This window comes from Sciurus vulgaris (genome assembly GCF_902686455.1).
Source record: "Sciurus vulgaris genome assembly, chromosome: 1".
In the NCBI taxonomy this organism is placed as follows: Eukaryota; Metazoa; Chordata; class Mammalia; order Rodentia; family Sciuridae; genus Sciurus; species Sciurus vulgaris.
In genome coordinates, this window is record NC_136461.1 from 8736278 (window position 1) to 8754427 (window position 18150).

General features: G+C 51.8%; 1 protein-coding gene across 5 annotated transcripts in view; it reads left to right on the forward strand.

The window, feature by feature from the left end:
- Nucleotides 1–18150, forward strand: part of VPS13D (vacuolar protein sorting 13 homolog D) — a 247996-nt gene that overhangs the window by 212576 nt on the left and 17270 nt on the right. The window lies entirely within an intron of this gene.

Here is an 18150-nt window from a genome sequence, read left to right on the forward strand (position 1 = left end):
AGCTCCTTTGAACCCCTTGAGGAAAGCGGCTTTTATGAGGCTGTGGCTCTGTGTTGACAGCAGAGACGGCTCCCCGTGCTCTTCCCTAAACGTGCTTCCAGAGTCCAGAATGGCAGGGGACCCAGGAGGCATCATAAAATCCCAGGGGCTGCAGAAAACGTCAAAGGGGTATCAGAGCAGAACCTCATCTCTCCTTCCCAGGAGTCCGGGTCCCAGGAATCTGGCCGGAGTCCACCACGGCCTCACTGAGTGATGCAGGGTGGACAGGCAGGTCTCCTCGTGCCACAGCCTTCGCCAGTTGACCCCAGCAGCACAGTTAAAGGCAGTGACAGCTGGCATCTGCCCACCGTCTAAGGTGCAGCAGGCCACATCACCACGTGTACAGCTTTTATATCCTTAGTGGAAAGACACAAACCCCAAAGAGTTTTTATGTTTTCGTTTGCACTGTTTGGGAGTCCCATTAATTTAGGTTAGCCAGTTCTGAACTTGTGATTTTTCAGGTACAGTTGCTTAGTAAATATAAACAAATGGACAATAGATATGTATTGATCAATTAAATATTGAACCCCTGCTATATTCCATGCATACAAGTGTTAAGTACTTGAGATATTTAATTGAAGCCGGGTGCTTTGAAGAATCTTCTAGGTTGAGAATCACCAAGCTGTTTGGTTTGTATGTTAATACTCTTAAATCAGCTTTATATATTCATGAAAGCAAATTTCCTATAACTTTCTTGATGTACCCTTTATTAGTGATTTGTTCTTAAAAATAACGAAATTGCTTTCATGTGTTGTGATGGTATGTATTCAGGGGAGGCAGGAGTTACAGACTTTTCTTTATTTTTTCTACTTTATTAGCAGGCCCATCACATTTCTTTTGAAATAAATCATTTCAGTTTTACTAATTGTTTATTAGATAATGATCCTTTGATTTTCTTCAATTATTTTCTATATCTTATATATATTTAATAAATATCATCTACTCCATAATTAATAAGAATGGTGTTTTAAAACCTGTGATTTTGGACCTGAATCACCTTGCTATAACAAAACTTTTTCTTTATCTTTTCGAATTATGTTCTATCAAAGTAAGTACATGTTAACACTTTTGAAAGTCGAGACGTACTGAATGTCTGGACACTAGGCCTGCAGCCCGCTGCCACGGTCCTCACCTGATGCCTGCCCTGGCAGCCGCTGCCTCACTTTGGAGGCGTTTGCTCCCCGGTTCCAGAATGAGCAGCGCCGGGGCCAGGCTCCCTCTCCTGCCTTGCAGTGTGGCCGCGTCGCCCTCTGGGATTGTGCGTCCAGCTCCCAAGTCAGGATGACCGCGTGGGTAGCGTTCCAGTGCAGCCTCGCAGTGACTGCCAGCTTTTGGCTTGTCCCGCCCCCGGGGTTGCTGACCTAGTTTTCTCTCTGCATATTCCTAACTGATCCTCCAGTGTTCATGAACTCTCGACTTTGACCCGGGGTCAGAACTACTTTTTCTTTCTTTCCATCTCCTGTTGCTGAGAATCCAGCAGCTCCCCTGCGCATTTGGGTCCCTGGGTCACTTTCCCGGAACTGCTCCCTCCGAGTGCTGTTCCTGTGTGGGCTGGGGTTCTCTGGCTCTGCAGAGCCATTTGCTAGTGCTAGTCTGAGCTTCTTTCTGACCTTGGTTTGGGTCTTTTTCATCACTGAGTAGAGTGCAGGCGCTTGGTTGTTCCTGACCATCTTAGACACTAGAAGGCCAACTGGGAGCTCTCTAAGGGGCTCAGGGGCCCTCCTGTGGCGTGACCAGGTGGGTCTTGCTGACGCCAGCCTTCTGCTCAGGAGGAGCAGGCTGAGTGGGGCACAGGAGGGGACCTGCACCCTGACTGCTCCTCGTACTCATTTACCTGGTTCCTGCTTATGCCGCTTCACACGTGGTACCTGCCTGTTTTGCTGCGTACCTGGGCCCTCTGAGCTCTGGGGTGCCCCATCATTCTGAAATGTGCTACTGGGTCCTCCGCTCCCTCAGGCCAATGGTTCAGCACCAGGTGTCCATCTGTATTTCAGCTTCTAAAATATCACTGATACCTTCTCTTTGTTCTTTTGGATTCCTGCCATTTGAATCCTTCTGCTCCCACTTTAGAGGGGACTCTGGACTAGATCTATCACATTTAATCAGAAGTCCTGTAAATTAGACTTCCCACTAATTCACCTTCCTCTTGACACCCTTTTCCCTCCACCTCCAGCTAGTAGCTCTGGCTTAGGGTGTTTTTCCTGGACTCCATAGCCATTATTTCTGCACAAACATCCCTAATAAGTCTGGTGGTATTAATACATAATAAGGACATGCTAACATTTTAAGCTTTTACAGTGACCCCACGTGGGTCTATGTTGTTTACATGTATTATCTAATTTAACCATCACAGCAGATTTCAGACCACATCTGCACAGGCAGTCTGTGGCCCTCCTTCCAGGAAGATGTAGGAAGCATCTGGTGAGGAGCCGTTGCCAATCCCAACCCCATTTTGAGTCTGGTTTTGGTCTTTAATCTCTCTTTATGTGTGTTGTAAAGAAACAGGTTGTAGAAGGCTCTTGTCAGATCCCAGGGACATGAAAGAAATTGCACACCCAATAGTAGTGACACGGCCCTGTCACCACCCTCCCTGAGCCATGAAAGCCATTCAGAGGGGCCAGCTGGTGAGCGACTGCTTAGACCCTGGGTGCTGACGGGTGTTTTGTAGTTTCCAAGGGAAGTTGCTGGAAGTTTTCTTATCTTGACACTCCAAGGGCAAGAGGTCTTTCTTCAAAGAGAAGCGCTTGTTTCAGAGAGAGATGTGGAAAGAACATAAAATCACAGATTCTCCCCCATGCTGAAGGAGAAATGGGGGCCAGTGGAAGGAGCCAGGTGCTCACAAGACTGCCCCGCGTGGCTCCCCAGTCTGCAGTGCAAGGTTGGAGGGGCTGCCAAGGGACCTGACAGCCCTGGGTTTGAGTCACTGTGCTTTTTGTTCGCTGTGGCCTGGTGCAAAGGTTTCCCCCTCTTAATCTCTCTGGGTAGGATTCCTCTGACCCCTGGAGCTAGGATGATGACATCCAGCCCAGTGGGTGGTGACATGAGTTAAATTATGCAGCCTATCTAAAGCATTAGCCTGGCATTAGCATGTATTCAGGAGTCAGGACATGGAGTTTGTGTGGACCTTCTTCCCTGAATGCAGAATGGTGAGCCAAGGTGAAGAGCTGGTGGGTGGCTCCTTTTTGTGCCCTCTGTGAACCCTTCTGAAGTGTAAACACCGGGAGGTCAAGCGCTTTGCTGGGTTTTTGTCCTCCCCATTCTTTCTCCAACAAGACAGCCAGCTAAGCCAGGCTACCAACCTGGTCAGTATCGCAGGCCAGAGGCTCGCCTGGGCTCTCCGCCCGTGTGAGAGAACCTGCGGGAGAAGGTGTGCAGAGGACAGGAGCTTGCTCTGAGCCCACTTGTGAGGAGCAGATGATTCCAAACCACTGTTAGTGTCTGCTGCGAATGCGATCCTGAGGTCGAGCAGAGTTCAGCCAGAAGCCCCACGTGACACGGACATCTGTCCTGGAGCCAGGTTTGTCGGGTAAAAGTTAAGTAGCAAATGTCTCCAAGCATTGGCATCTGCTGCAGGCAGGACAACCAAGAATGATGGAGTGCTTACGGAAATCAGGACAGGGCATGCGACCTGCAGCAGCTGACAGGCTAGTCCAGGCCACCGCCGCTCACCCAGCTCTCTTGGTAAACAGCTCTGAGGCATGACGTGGCTCTTCAAGAATGGTTGTATTTTCCAGATGCAGGACAGTCTAGGGCTCAGTATAGGTTAGGGTTTGAATTATACAGTCGGATTCCTCTCCAGTGGGCTTGAGAGCTTGTCTGTCTTGACTCTTGCCAGAACAGTCTCACCACGATGTGGCCATGTAGGCGGGGGTCCCCGAAATCTTATTTTTTTTAAATGCTCTTGAGTTCAGGGCAAAGAGTTTAAGAGCAAGAACTGTTTCTTTCCTTTCTAGCTCAGCATGATGGACTCTGTAAAATGTCCCTCTTGACCTCTTCATTTTGTGATTTCTGCATAATGCAGGTAGAGACAATTTGGGATTAATATAATACTTTTGAGCCTTTGAAATTGAACTTCACCCAGACTATAAATGCTTATTTCTTAATTCATGTCCAACCTCCTCCTCCCAACTTCTCTTACTCCTAGAAATGTAACTCCTGCCACCTTTGGGCCTCCTAGTGAATTCTGCATGTCTCTGGGCAAGGAAGGCCAATCGGGGCTTGACTCAGGCTGGGCAGTTCATTGGGGACTTGGACTCATGCACAGTGCTTGGATGATAGACATTTATAAAATGCTACCAAAGCCTAATACACCACTGATTTTTGTTTTGTCTTGTTTCGGGGTAGTGTTCCTGGGATTTTTATCCTTATTCCCAGAATGCACTGGTGGAGCTGACAAAGGGGCCGCGGGCCTGGGGGGCGTCCACACAGTCCTCTGATGGATGGTGTTGAAGTGGTGCTTCACATTCTGTTGATCTGTCAGTGCAGGATCAGCTCCTCCTCGGCTCATATCTCTGTGATCAAAATAACTTCTGGCTGTTCCCCTGGGCACTGGCAGCGGCCTGGCCTGTGGCAAGATGAAAGGATGGCCAGTGGCGAGACCAGGCCCTGATTCTAACCCTGACACCCCTCTGCTCTGTGGACTTCTGCACATGCTTTTTATCCCTGGCGAAGAGGAAGAGGGTGGCCCTGTGCTGGCTGTGCGTGTGGCATGGTGAAGAGTGTGTGACTCCCTGGAGGGATGTCCAGGGGCTGCTTCCTGGGCTGGGCCTGCTGTCAGGGTGAAGTTGATTTGGGGATGAAGAGAGTCATGTAGGACATAATGAAAACTTGATAATGTTTTCTGAAAATGAAAAGGCACTGGGTTAATCTGAGGCCACACTGTACTTAAAATGCTCCTTAGCAGTGTGTGGCTCTCGCCCTGTCCCCTGCGGGACTCAACAGCATCAGGTGGGTCACATCTGATCCCAAAGGGCTTGAGTCAGTGGCCGAATCTCTCTGTCACTGCTTCAGCCCTTCCTCTGATTTGCCTCGGGGGAAGTGCAGAGCGGCCCTGACGTAGCTGGCCAGCCCACCGGGGCTGAGTGTGTCACAACAGACGACGTAAGACATGACGTCCAGAGCCTGCCGCCAGCAGACCACTCCCCACATGCACTCTCGTAGAGGTGCATGAGTGCCCACAGCTTCTCTGTAGCTGATGGCCAAGAAGTCAAGGTAAAAGCAAGACCGGAAACCTTTGAGAGGCATTTTGAACAAGGATGGATGTGTGTGATGTTTAGAAAGCAAATTCCAAAACACATTTCCTTTGAGCTCCTGGACCCATATCAGATGAGCTTCTCATTTGTCGCCCTGTCCACGATACTGGAGGAGACACCAGAGGCGGGCAGAGAGGGGCCCGCCGAGCGTACAGGGAGGGCTCTTGTCACAGGTTGGCTACTGGATCCTGTTTGTAAGCAACTACACTCCTGCATTTGGGGAATCTGGCCTTGTTTACTTCTGATCGCATGTTCCTGGATATTGTCATAGAAGTGATCCTGCGGGAAGAAGTCTAACAGGAGGTGGGGGCCTTGAGGTTACTCTTTAAGTTCTCCAAGTCGCCTTGGCCCACAGTAGAGTCAGAGGTGGGTCCAGTTTTCCAGGTTTTAATACAGCAGAGGCGTCAGGGCTCCTGATGGTCACACACCAACCCCTCACGGACCCGGGGCTCACCGGTGTGCGTCGCCTGGGCCTGTGTGACCACATGAGGCGAGAACCTCACTCCTGGGAGGTCAGGCATGGGGACCAGGGACAGTTGAACTCTGAGCGCATGCGTGAATAACCAGAGACAGACTGGATTACGCGTTTTTCTTGAGAATTTCCTAAATGAGCCAAACTTTTTCTCGTTTCCTAGCTTAGGTTGTTCTCTATAACTCCGTATTTGTAATAAATCAGAAGAAAAATAATGTAGAGAAGTACCACAGACAAGAGGAATTCTAAATAACGAGTTTTCCATGATCCATTCATTCCATGGAACCTCCATTTGCCCCCGCCCACCTAAAAAAGGTACTTAACCTTTGGAATGACAAATTAACTAACTCATCCATCTCTGAACAGCAGCACATGGACAAGGAAACCTTGTGAGGGAAATGAATACTACAGCACAGTTCCATTTGGAAATCCACGGGGGCTGGGGATGGGGCTCAGCAGTGGAGCGCTTGCCTGGCATGTGTGATACCCTGGGTTCCATCCCCAGGCCGCTAAATGAATAAACAAGAAGAAGAAGAACCGGAAATGCACAGGTATCCGGAGGGAGGGCGCACAAGTCTGCCGCTTCAGACTGAGGCAGGGTCTGATTCGAAACAGACCCCTGGCTTCCCTGGACGCCACCGAAGACGGCCGCCCCTGCCTAGCACTGGAAAGTGCCTGTGGGCATGTAGTTGCTGGTGTGGGGTTTCGCTTTGCTTTAGAGAGGAGTCGGAAGCCCCCTCCCACAGCCTTCCTGCCTGCTCCTCTGCTCACATCTTTGGTTTGGTGTTTGTTTGTTTGTTTTTCCTGTCTGTTCCTCCTCGGCCACCTCTGTTGTGCTTGCACCTTTGTTAGAGGAGCTCAGGGCTGCTGGAGTTCTGCCCGGACGCCTCGCCGGGCAGGTGGGCTCACAGCAATGCTCACAGCCGTGACTCGAGGCTGGTCCACACTGGCTTCCTCAGCCAGCATCCGCTGCATCATCCGTGGTGGGCTGCAGATGCTGTTCGAGTCGGGCCAGGAGTGCCCCCCGGGCACAGTAACTCTAAAGCCAAAATGAAGTCTGGCCCACACAGGCTCCTTCACCACTTGGTACCAGCAGGACATCAGCGATCGGGGTGAGGACAAGTGGGCTGACTCCCCAGTCAGTGCCTGGCACCTTCTGCTTAATTCCCTGGGACCAAACGCCCCACAGACACCTCCCTCCCATGCGCACGTGTTCTCACATATACACATACGGGCTCACGCGTGCACGCGCACGCACACACACACACACACACACACACACACACACACACGGTGCTCATGTGCCCCTTTGTTAGCCCAAACCTTGAAAAATATGTTTACTTTCCTCTGCCCTAAAAAGAAGGCCAGCTACTGTCCATGTGCACATTCCCATCTCCCCGGGAACCTGGAAGACTAGAAGCCACCATAGAAGCAGGACTCCTCCTGATCCTGAGTCTGCATTGCACTCAGGCCCCCAGAAATCCTGAGTTCAAGTGGAGATGCACTGCAGGAGGACTCGGTGGCCGTTTTATGGGAAGTTCGTCAGGGATCAGACCAACGATTGTTCTTTTGTGAGAACAAAGTGTGATCGTACATTCCAGAGCGGCCCGGGCCTGTGTGTAGGGCCCAGGCTGCTGGGATGGTTCACACTCGGGCTGTCCCTTTGCCCTTCCACTGAACTCTCCTCATTTCAGTCATGAGCAAACAGCCAGTGCCTGAACTAACAACCCCGCAGGACTCCCGAGCGCAGCTCGCTTACAGTACCGAACAAAGGGAGGGAGGGCCGCGTGGGCCGGCCTGGGCCGAGGAATGCGGCTTCGGGGTTCTGCTCCATAAATTTAACCAGCACGACCGAGAGGAGATAATACGAGCCTTCGTGATGATCTGAAGGGGGAGGCTCTGTGTCCCATTGATTGCGGTCTGGCCCGGTGCCAGGCCCAAGCCTGACCGACAGTTGAACCGTATCGTTAAGGCGTGTAATACAGCTCGAGTCTTGTACTGCCGCCAACGAGAACATATCCACAGGGCAAAAGTTTATAAAGAGTCGAGGCGGTCCTGCTTGACCCTGTCACACTGCATGTAATAGACCCAGCTGCCATTCAGAACGTGCCCATCTGAGGTCACAGAGGGAAGTCCGCACGCTTCTCTTCAAACAGCTTTTCAGAACTGGGGACAGGGAAGGGGCGCTGTCTCGAGGGGGTCGCAATGCCAGAAAGTTCCCCTCTGGAGAAGCAAGGCAGTCCGCCTCCCTGCCCCCTCCAGAAACGGGACACCGGGTGCTTTCTTCAGAGTGGCTCTCTGTTTGCAGTATAATGTTGCTGAAGGAAGCGGGGCTGACACAACAGGAAACCTACCCGTCTCTGAGGAGCTGCCTGGGGCAGGGGCGGTGGGCTACCCGATGGCCCTGTGCTCTGGCTTCCTGTGCCAAGCCTGCTACCAAAGCAGGGCAGGTGGAAGCCTGTCCCCTGGAATGGCCTGGTAGCCCGGGTTATCCCTGTTGGAGGCAGGCGGCCCCAAGGGACTCTGTCCCTCACCAGGGAGGACAGGAGGAAAGGGGCACGTCACCCCAGCAAGGCCTGGAGCAGCCCAGGCTCTCGCGCTGGATGGTGCCCTGAGCACAGGGGTGGAGAAACAGGAGTTTGCAGGCGTGTGGTCAGGGAAGGCTGCCTGCTTTGGGAGGACCCCAGGAGGAAAGCGGGTCAGCATGTCACATGCCTTGACTTTTTCCTGCTGACCAGCAAGACGTGTGTTTCTGTCATTCCCGGGGTGCTGCCTGCGTGCAGTGGACCAGGCATCTTGAGTAGATGCCTGCTCTGGGTGAGGATCAGAAGGGAACCAGGACTTGAACCCGGCGGTGTGGAGGCGGCACAGGCTCCTGCACCCACGTCGTGGCTGGATTCTCTCGGTCTCTTCTGTTAAAGACGCCCCCCCGCCCCCAGTCCAATCCGAAGCATCCCGGCAGGTCTTCCTTTGGACTCTTGGATATGAGGATAGGAACTGGATCACTACTGATGACCAAGACAGATTGGGGAAAGACGAGATGCAGATGCATCGGGCGGAGGTATGCAAGCTTCCGCTCTCGGGGTGCAGAGTACCTAGCGCACTCGCACCCCGACCAGATTAACTCAGAGATGGCGTGAGGACCCACAGTGACCGGAAAGCTCAGAAGGGCTCGTGGTCAGAGGCATCTTTGGGCCAAAGAGCGGTGTACCTGATCTTGGGGGCACCCTGGGCTCTCAGGGCCACTGCCTGGAGAAGCAGGCTGCTGAGCACGGCTGCCTGTGGACCTCCTCAGCAGGTGAACCACTGCAGCCTCTCCAGGTCCATGGGGGAGCAGCGATGCCCCCTGGCTCATTCAGCCAGGACCACCTCATTCCACCAGTCACCTGGGAACCCCAGCTGGCATGCAGCTGGGACACAGGAGGCCTCTGCCAGAGAATGTCCCAGTGAGGTGTGCTCAGCATGCCGTGACCTCCTCCGCTGCTGGCCAGGAATACTTCCGTGCATTTGGTGCTGCAGGGCCTGGGGAAGCAGCTTTGGCAGTGGCTGGTCGTCCCTGAGAGCCGGTGGTTATGCTTCCACAGTCAAGGTGCTTAAAAAGCTGGAGAAGCGGGCTCTGGAGTGAGTCCAGGACGGAGGCGCCTTGTCCTCTAGGCTCCATTCAGCTGTTGTGAACCCACAATTCGGTACTGGGTGACTTGCAATGGGGCACTATTGAGGGTTTTAGTCATTGCACATCTGGGGGCGAATTGTACGGACAGAGTCTGCTGCTCCTTTGAATGGTTTCGGTTCAGTTTAACGGTGAACGAAAATGCCGTACGTCGGCCAGATGCTCCACTGAGCGGGGTGTACAGATCCTTATCTGCACAAGCCTTTTCGTGTGTGGTACTCAGGAATGACCCCGAGGCCTCATATGTGCCAGGCAAGTGCTCTACACCAGGCCACATCCGTAGCTGCAGAAGCCTTAAGACAGAGAGAGCACTGAGGAGTCCCGGCGCTTGATGCGGTATGCAGAAGTCCGCCTGCTCCCTGGATCTGAGCACTCATTTGGGAAGGGAACAAAGAGGAGAGCCAATGAAGAGTCATTGCTGGCCTCCTGTGACTCACTCTCCTCTGTCAACGTCAGGGTTGCTCTGAGCTTGCCTGTTCCCCTCCTCCAAGGAACTCGGTCCTGGAACAGTCACATGCTTGTCCTCGCCATCTGCCTTCTGCGCCTGGGTCCAGAAGAAGAAAAAACCCTCAGTTAGAGGAGAGGCAGGACCAGAGGTTTCGTGTCCCTTGTTAAGCAGGGGAGGAGGTGGGCAGACTCCTGGCTGCACCTGAGGACCAGGGAAGCCAGGCCTGCTCTCCCCTCCCACAAGCCTGTGTCCCAGGCACATGCTGGGTGCAAGTGGTGTGAGATCTGGGGTCCTTGCTGCCCTGTCTGTCTGACAGGGTTTAGCATCTTTCCCCCTCTGTCCCTGGCTTCCGACAAATTCTTAACCCATTTTGAATATACACTTTTTCCAGTCCCGTAGAGGCAAGCCCCCTGGGCCACAGTTGAGATGGAGTCAGTCTTGCTGGGTCCTGTTTCTAAGCGGGCAGGTGCTCTGAAGGTTTGGTGTCAGCTGTGGCCCAGGGGGTGCGTCTGATCTTTATGAAGGCATAAAAATGCATCTGAGATGACCCAAGTGCTCCTCCTTCGTTTTGATCCCCCACCACCTGGACCATTAACTCTGCTTTGCAGGGGGCGGTGCTGGGGCATGGAGAACATTTCAAAGCAGAGCTAACTTGGTCTCTGAACCAGCTTGTCTTCTAGGTTGTACTTCACCCTGATGAGAATCAGAAGGGACAGTCTGGAAGCCCCTTCAGTCTCGTGGCTCTGCAGCTGGAGAGCCTCAAAACCAGCTCCAGATGTCCTCCCCGCATTGGCGGGGAGGGAACACGAGGGAACCCAGCAGGCTGCGAGGCAGGGTGCTCCCTCCTGTCCTCACGGCACCCATTTGATGCTCACGTTGGCCTGGGGGCTCTTAGGGGAGGGTACAGGGTGCCTGGGTCCCTGTGGCCCTGCCAGTACCTCCCACTCTTCCGGCAGAGCCTGTTACTCTGAGCTCACTGGCTACTACAAGCTCTCCTCTGCCAGTCAGAGTCAAAAGCTAGACAGTGCTGGGAAGGAAGTCAGCCGGGCGGCAAAGGGAGTCCGGCCCCAGTGCCCCTCAGCTCCACAGAGCCGCTCCCCAGCCCTCTGTCCCACACCCAAGATAGGGCAAGGCCAAGCGTCTGGTCTGGGGACAGGAGGCATAGATAATAATGCCGCTCTGCGGCCCCTCCTCTTGGGAGATCACCACTTGGCCCTTTCCTTGGTTCTTGAATACCCACATGCTTATCCTTGATGTCCTGGGTCCAGAAGGAGAAAGAAACCCTGTTGGGGGAAAGGTAGGGGTAGAGGTTTTGTGTCCCTCGTCATGCATGAGAGGAGATGGACAGAGTCCTGGCTGCACCTGCTTTCAAGAAGAAAGCCACCCCTGACTAAGCAAGCGGCCATAGGCACAAGTCCTTCCTCCACTGTATCCGGTGAAGGCTGACGAGAGACTGCCTGGTGTTTCCTGAAGCATCGCCGGGTTTTGTGATAGCTTTATTGTTTAAGTTAAATAAGTACAAATATGAACTGTTTTGAAAACATGCAGTGTATAAGCACTTAGGTGTTTGAACACAGCTACATAAACCCTGCTAGAATTTTTTAATCCTGCAACAAGCTACTGAAATAGATGCTTTTATTCCTGCTTCTTTGCAAGAAAATAAGAAGCTCTCAATACCACTAGGCATTAATAATCACTGACAAACTAATAATGGTAAACCCCACCTGACATCTCCGTGTGTGCATGTGTGTGTGTGTGTGTGTGTGTGTGTGTACACACATCAACACAGATACATATAGTGGGACACAGTGGTGCTTGCAGGTCTGTGGTCCCAGCTGCTTGACTGAGGTGGGACCATCACTTGAGCGCAGGAGTTTGAAACCAGCCTGGGCCACATAGCAAGACTCCTCTACCAGAAAGAAAGAAAAAAGAAAATATGCATATATGTGTAATTTGCATATGAATGGAAACACTTTTTTAAAAAATTTGTTCATGCATTCAGGGCCTCAGGCACACTAAGCCCATGCTGCACCACAGAGTTTTACCCAAGCACAACTATTGACATCTAACCTTTTTCACTCAACAATGACTCTAAAACATCTTTCCATTCCTTTAACACTTAGGGAATATTAAATTGTAAATATATCATGATATATTTACCTAAATTCCAATTTTTTGGCTGTTATTAAGCGTGTTTTATATATGTCTTTTCATAGTTGTGTGATTCTCTCCTTAGAGTAAATTTCTACAAATGTGATTGCTGGGTTTGAAGGTATACAGATTTTCTGGGGGGAAGTACATCATAAATTGCCCTCCAGAAAGTGGAAACAATTCCAACTCCACCCTGGTGCTTGAGAGGACCCATTTCCCCAACCCTCTGCCAGCGTGGCTGTTCCTTCAGAATGCAGTTGAGAATTGGTGACGCAGCGGCTGTGTGCCCTGAACCCCAGGAAGATGGGGCACTGTTAGTGTTTAAGTCTCCGGCCATCTACAGGAGTGAGCGTCTCAGCGTTGCTGCTCCGTTTCTTAGATAATGCTTCTCCGTCTTCTCACTTGGTTGGCTATCTCTATTTCTCCTTGAGTGAATACTTGGCCTGTTCTTTGCCCCGAGTGCGTCTTCCTTTTTAGCACATTGATCTCTTTTTGTTTGTTCTTGTCCCAGGCTGGTCGACCTGCCAGCAGTTGTCGTTTAATCAGTTTCTCTCCCATGTAAGTGCCTGTCTTTCATCTGGAGATAAAACTTAGCTGCTTGCTGAGCCTTGATCCATTGTCCAGCGTCTCACCACGTCTTTAGAGATGGACAGCAGGACACATGGCCACACCTGCACCTCCACAGCCCATGGCCACAGCGCTCGGAAGGAGGCTCGGGCTGACATTTGGATTGTGGTGTGACCTGTTGAATGGCTCTTCTCTTGTTCTTTGTTTCCTCCTTTTCCTTGGTATTTGGTCACCACCAGCTCCTGTTGGAAGGCCTGGTGGATCAGCATGTCATCTCACTGGACAGGTCCTGCTCAGCCTGGAGGCCTCCCAGGAAGCCCATCCTGTCCTGGCCTCTGTGCGCTCTTACTTGGCTCCTTCATGTTCTGACCGCTAAGTCATGATCAGGTTTCTCCTGTAGTCACGTCAAGGGTGTAGACCTTGGAAGCTCCCTGGTGTTACTGCCTTTGGTGTCCCTCCAGGGTCTTGCAAGCGCCTGACACAGTGGTGGACTCAGCGTGTGTTAAAGAGATCCTCATCCACAGCCGTGCTGCCCAGTGAGCTTACAAAGTCCAAGAGAGTCAAAAGACGCACAATCTAGTTCAGCATTGCCACTTGCCAGCTAAATGGCCTTGGATAAACTTAATAATTCCTCCGTGATTCAGTTTCTTCATCCGTAAATTGAATTACTAGTAAACACTTCCTGAAAAGAATGGTGTGGGGACCAGAGTGTCTAATATACAGTCGATGTTCAATAACTGCTATAGCTGCAGAGACCTACTGCAGACCTCAGTGGCCCAGCAGTCCTGGTGACTTCTCTTTGGGCTGGTGGGAAATGGAGAGGGTCGAGCCGTGTAGGTGACGGTGCACTAAGACGCCTCAGCTTTTCCTTGAGTGTCCCGAGACTCCACGCACCTCTTGGTTGAGTCTGGATCTGTTTTCCACCAGTGTGGAGCCTTATAATTCAGGGATCCGTGTGATGCTAGAAGTTGAAAACATGCCAGTTTTCCCCTCATGCTCTGCCAGTTTTTCTTAAGCAGGGGTTTGAGTGTGTATTCGCCTGTGTGTGTGTCTATGTGTACGTGTGCATTACGTGCTTGGGATAAGTAAAGGTGGATCAGATTTTTCCTGGAATAGCAATGTCGTCCTCAGTAGCTTCTAAGTAGTTTACCAAATGAACTTCAATGGATTGCCTTTAGTTCTATTTTTATTTTGTAGTCATTTTAATGTATGGGGAGCCAACTCTTTCTGAGACATTTTGTCATTAAAACCTGCTATTTAGTTCAACCACCATGGGCTCAGCCTCCGCCAGAGGACTGTGGAGAGGGCTGTGTGCGTTGTTCTCCCGTGACCTGACCACAGCAGTGACCCACCAGTTTGTGACGCACACAAACCAAAACAGGCAGGCCGGGCAGCCAAGTGTCATCTGCAGGGCGGGCTGGCCACCTCACCTCCCGATGCCACCGCTGGCCCCTCCTTTCCTGCAGCTGGTGGCCCCCAGCCCTGCCGCGGCATGCAGCACAAGAGCCCTGCTGGCCCACGTCACCTCTGTGTACCGAGGGAACAGGAATCAGCAAACCTGTCGAGTGCGTGTTAACGTGACACAGATGTGGGACAGACTGCAGATCTTTCAGCCTTTTGCATTTCATCAGTGCTGCTTATTATTTACAGAATGTAACTTGAGACAGCAGAACAGATTGTAATTTTTAAAAAGGTTTGGGGGGTGATGGGGCCGCAGGGGATCTGGGAGAAAAAATCCAGTAGTGTGGAATGTTGTTTGCCGTCCAGACCAAACAAACCCGTTTGCCAAAGGTTGGTGGACTGTGACAGTCAAGCCGGTTCATGTTAACACTGGCGGCACTTAATTAAAAGGCAGCGTGACCATTTTATCACCAAATAAAGAATAATCTTTTGTCACCAGGTAGAGCATCATGGCACCAGGCAGAAATGTCCTCCTTGTACAGGCAGTGAAGGGCATCACTGAACTGCCAGCTGTGTTCTGCTTCCTTCCTGTCCAGAAGGGACACCACTGAGCCCAGTCCCTGATCAGACACGTGGCTGTTCTCCCAGGCCCGTGCCTGCTAGGGCTTTGCACCCCAGCACTATGGCAAGAGCCAGAACGAAGAGAAGTCTCTCTTTTTTGCCTCTGAATCCAAAATACTCTCAAGGGCATTGGAATAAAGGACCAGAGCCAGGTGGGCACAAGAGCAAAGAGAGGCCGCCACCTCTTGTTGCTAGAGGGCCACATTTGTCTAGAGGTGGCCTTGGTTTCTGAGAAAGCTCAGCCATGGGTTCAACTGGAGGAAGGTACTGAGAAAGCACCAGTCAGCCAGAGGCAGATGGGGATGGGTGGCCATTGGTTGACCTCTCATGTCTCTTGGTCAGAAGAACCTTAAACATGGACCTGAAATAATGAAAGCCATATAGTCAACAGCCTCCCAAGAGACTCCTCCTTGGGCAGGCTTGATCCCCAGGTCAGAAGGTTCTGAGCCATTCACATGCTGAGTGTCAAGAGGCTATTCAGCTAGCCGCACCCAGAATGGTTGCCAGGATTCCAAGCCCACTGTTCTTTTCCTTCCCGGAAAAGTGCAGACCCTGCACCTCCCCCATTGCCACCAGGCAGCCCCACAGATGCCCTCTGGGAGCACATGACCCAGGTCAGTATCCTCCTGGTCCTGACAGAATGATCAGCATTCCTGTGCCCCAGGGGTTCCTGGGTTATTACCAACTTCCAGCCTTTTCCTAGCTCGGGCTGGAGAGGAGACCCTTCTCCACTCGCCTTGGCCCCAGTAGCAGCTGCTTCAGCCCCCTCAGCAGCACTGCAGTCCCGGGGTCCCTAGGGTGTCTGGACCAGCCACTCTCCTAAGCGCTGGCAGCCACGCAGCTTCCCCTCAGCACTCACCAGCTTCCCCACACCACACACTCCGTTCAGAGCACCAGCCCCTCCCTGGCAAGGTCAGTGGCTGGAGAGAGGCTGCTTCCCTGCTGCTCGGCAGCCTCACGTCCAGCTGCAGGGCTGGAAACAGGTGGCACCTAGGTATGAGCTTCCCATCGCAGTTTTAATTTTAATGAGGCGTCTCTCTCTGAAGCATCTCTGCTTCCTCTTTCTCCTTTCCTCCCTTGCCTTCCACCACTCCTCTATGATAGTAAAGGGTCGTGTGAAACTCCAGGCTGAGCAAGCAAGTGATCTTAGAAAAGCAAACAGACTGCATAGTGAGCCCCTCTGGGCTGCAGGGTCCCCCTCTCTGCTTGACTTTGGCCATGAAGGAGGCCCAGGGGGTTCCTCACGGCAGTTCCTAAGATTATCTTACAAACTGCATGTCCAGAATGTTCTACCACTAAAAGGTTTTTTGTAAACCTCTGTTATGGTGAATTTCATTAATGGCAATATTCCAAAACTTTCTGAATTCCAATTCTAAGAATTTGGTGTCTGGTATGGTTCGTTGAACCAGTGGATTGATTAACTCTGGCTCTTCCAAGAAAGTTCTCTAAAGAAATAAATGGGACCGATCGGGTGAGAAAACACTGGGAGCTGCGATTCTGTAGCAAACGCTGCTGTCCCCAGCACTCGATGTGCTGCTCCTTAAGGGTCATCCTGACATGCTGAAATCACATCCCCCACAGCGCTCCGACCAGGTCCATTTTTAAATATCCTACTTTTGAATTCGGGTCTTTTAAATGGCCTTGGCAACCAACAGTTGTAAAGACAGGAAGGAGGGAGACAGTTAACTCCGGGTGCTATGCTGCCCACATCTCGTGTTATTTCAGCATCACCAACCAACTAGGTAGACCTTCTCATTGCTGATGGGGGACCCGAGGCAGAGAGCAACCTAGTACGTTCTTCAGTGTCCCCCAGCTGGTAAGTGACTGGACTGGACTGCATCCTGTCGGTCGTTTTTCCCAGGCCCTTTGTTCTTTGTACCACCTTGCACCTAAATCTCTTCTCTTAACAGAGATCATCTTAGGGTAGAGAATATAAAAATTGAAAGAAATTGTGTCATCATTTGCCAGAAATTAATCCAAAACTATCTGGTTGGTTCAATCAGCTTGTTATTATTAGCGTTATCTAATAGCCACAAAACCAGATTTACCAGAAATGGTATGTTTTAGCCCACATGAAGGGTGGTGGGATTGGCGTTAGAGGTCAGAGGTTAACAAGGACTTGGACATGGTCAGAGACTCGCGCAAGCACTCCGCTCTGATCCAGAATGTTACAGCGGAACTCAAAGTTTGTGTGTGTAAAGTCTCACTTTCATGCTGGTGCTGGAGTTGCAAACCACTTTATAAGTTGTCTACTGTTTTTAAAAGCAAAGTGACCCCCAGAATGCATGCGGAAGTCTTGGCATTTTAGGAACCCCACGCTGTTTGGCAGTTCTCACACTAGAACATCGTCCACTCTGGAATCTTTGTGAAGTGGGCCCGCCTTGCCCCTCCCTGCCCCCAGCCAAATTAACAGGTAGTCTCAGCCTGAGGCAGTGGAGGGAAAAAACTCTGGAGTGTTTTCCTTTTAGAGTTGAAATCCCAATAGGCATATTTGTTGGCGTTAGTCCCACCAGCTGTCACAGTTGCAATGTCATGGGGTCCCCAAAACGTGTGAGATTATGGGAAGCCTTGACCCCCATAAACAAGTCAGGTGTGAATCCCACTGATGGGAGGAAGCCCAACCCAGGAAGCGTCCCCCCGCTGGATGCGGAGTTTCCAGACACTTAACAGCCTAGATACGTCAGTGATCCCTGAAGCAGCGTCGCCGCGTTTCCGGCGCAGCCTCGTGATGTGGGATTTTGAGCAGTGTTTGCCTGTGACTTCAGGACTCCAGGGAGAAGTAAGTGGGACGTCAACAGGAGAGCAACAGGGAAGGGGAAGGACAGCAGGTAGAAGCCCTGAGCTGCCCAGGAAAACGTCGCAGGAAAAGCTGGTGTCACCTGGCCCAGCCTGGGCCCTCTGGGGCACCTGGGCACCCTCTGTCCACATGCCCCTGACAGTGACCGCGTGCTGTGTAGCAGGCACTGTCCTCAGCACTGTACGCACGTGTTGACTGACTTCATGACAGCCGTTAACCCCGCTTCATGGAGGAAGAAACTGCTTGTCGATGGGGGCCGCGCACCCAGCAGGCCGCCTGTCCCCAGTGATCCTTCTCTCCGCGTCGCGCTGCCTGCTGCTGCTCGTCCCTCACTGAGCTGGTAGCTCCCTGGGAACCGACTTCATCCCCATCTTGCTCAGGGCCTGGTGCTGGCTGAGCACTCAGGGAAGGTTCGCTAGGTGGATAAGGCGGAGGGGGGGACAGGCAGGCCAAGCCCGCCCCGGGCTCCAAACCCCTCACTTTCCCAGCTACCTGAGTTGGGTCCCCAGTCGGTCATTTCACTTAAGAACCAATCTCCACTGACGTCATTTCTTTCTGCCCAACCAATTTTTTTCATGAGTCCAAATTCCAAATTATCCTAGCAGATCCTTGATATAGTTTTCTTGATTCAAGATTCGATAACAGCTGGAGCTCAGTAGTTATTAAACGTCCAGATTGAGTACTATCTGGGAGTAGGTTCTAGAAGGTTTCTATGTGTCTTGGAACTGCGTG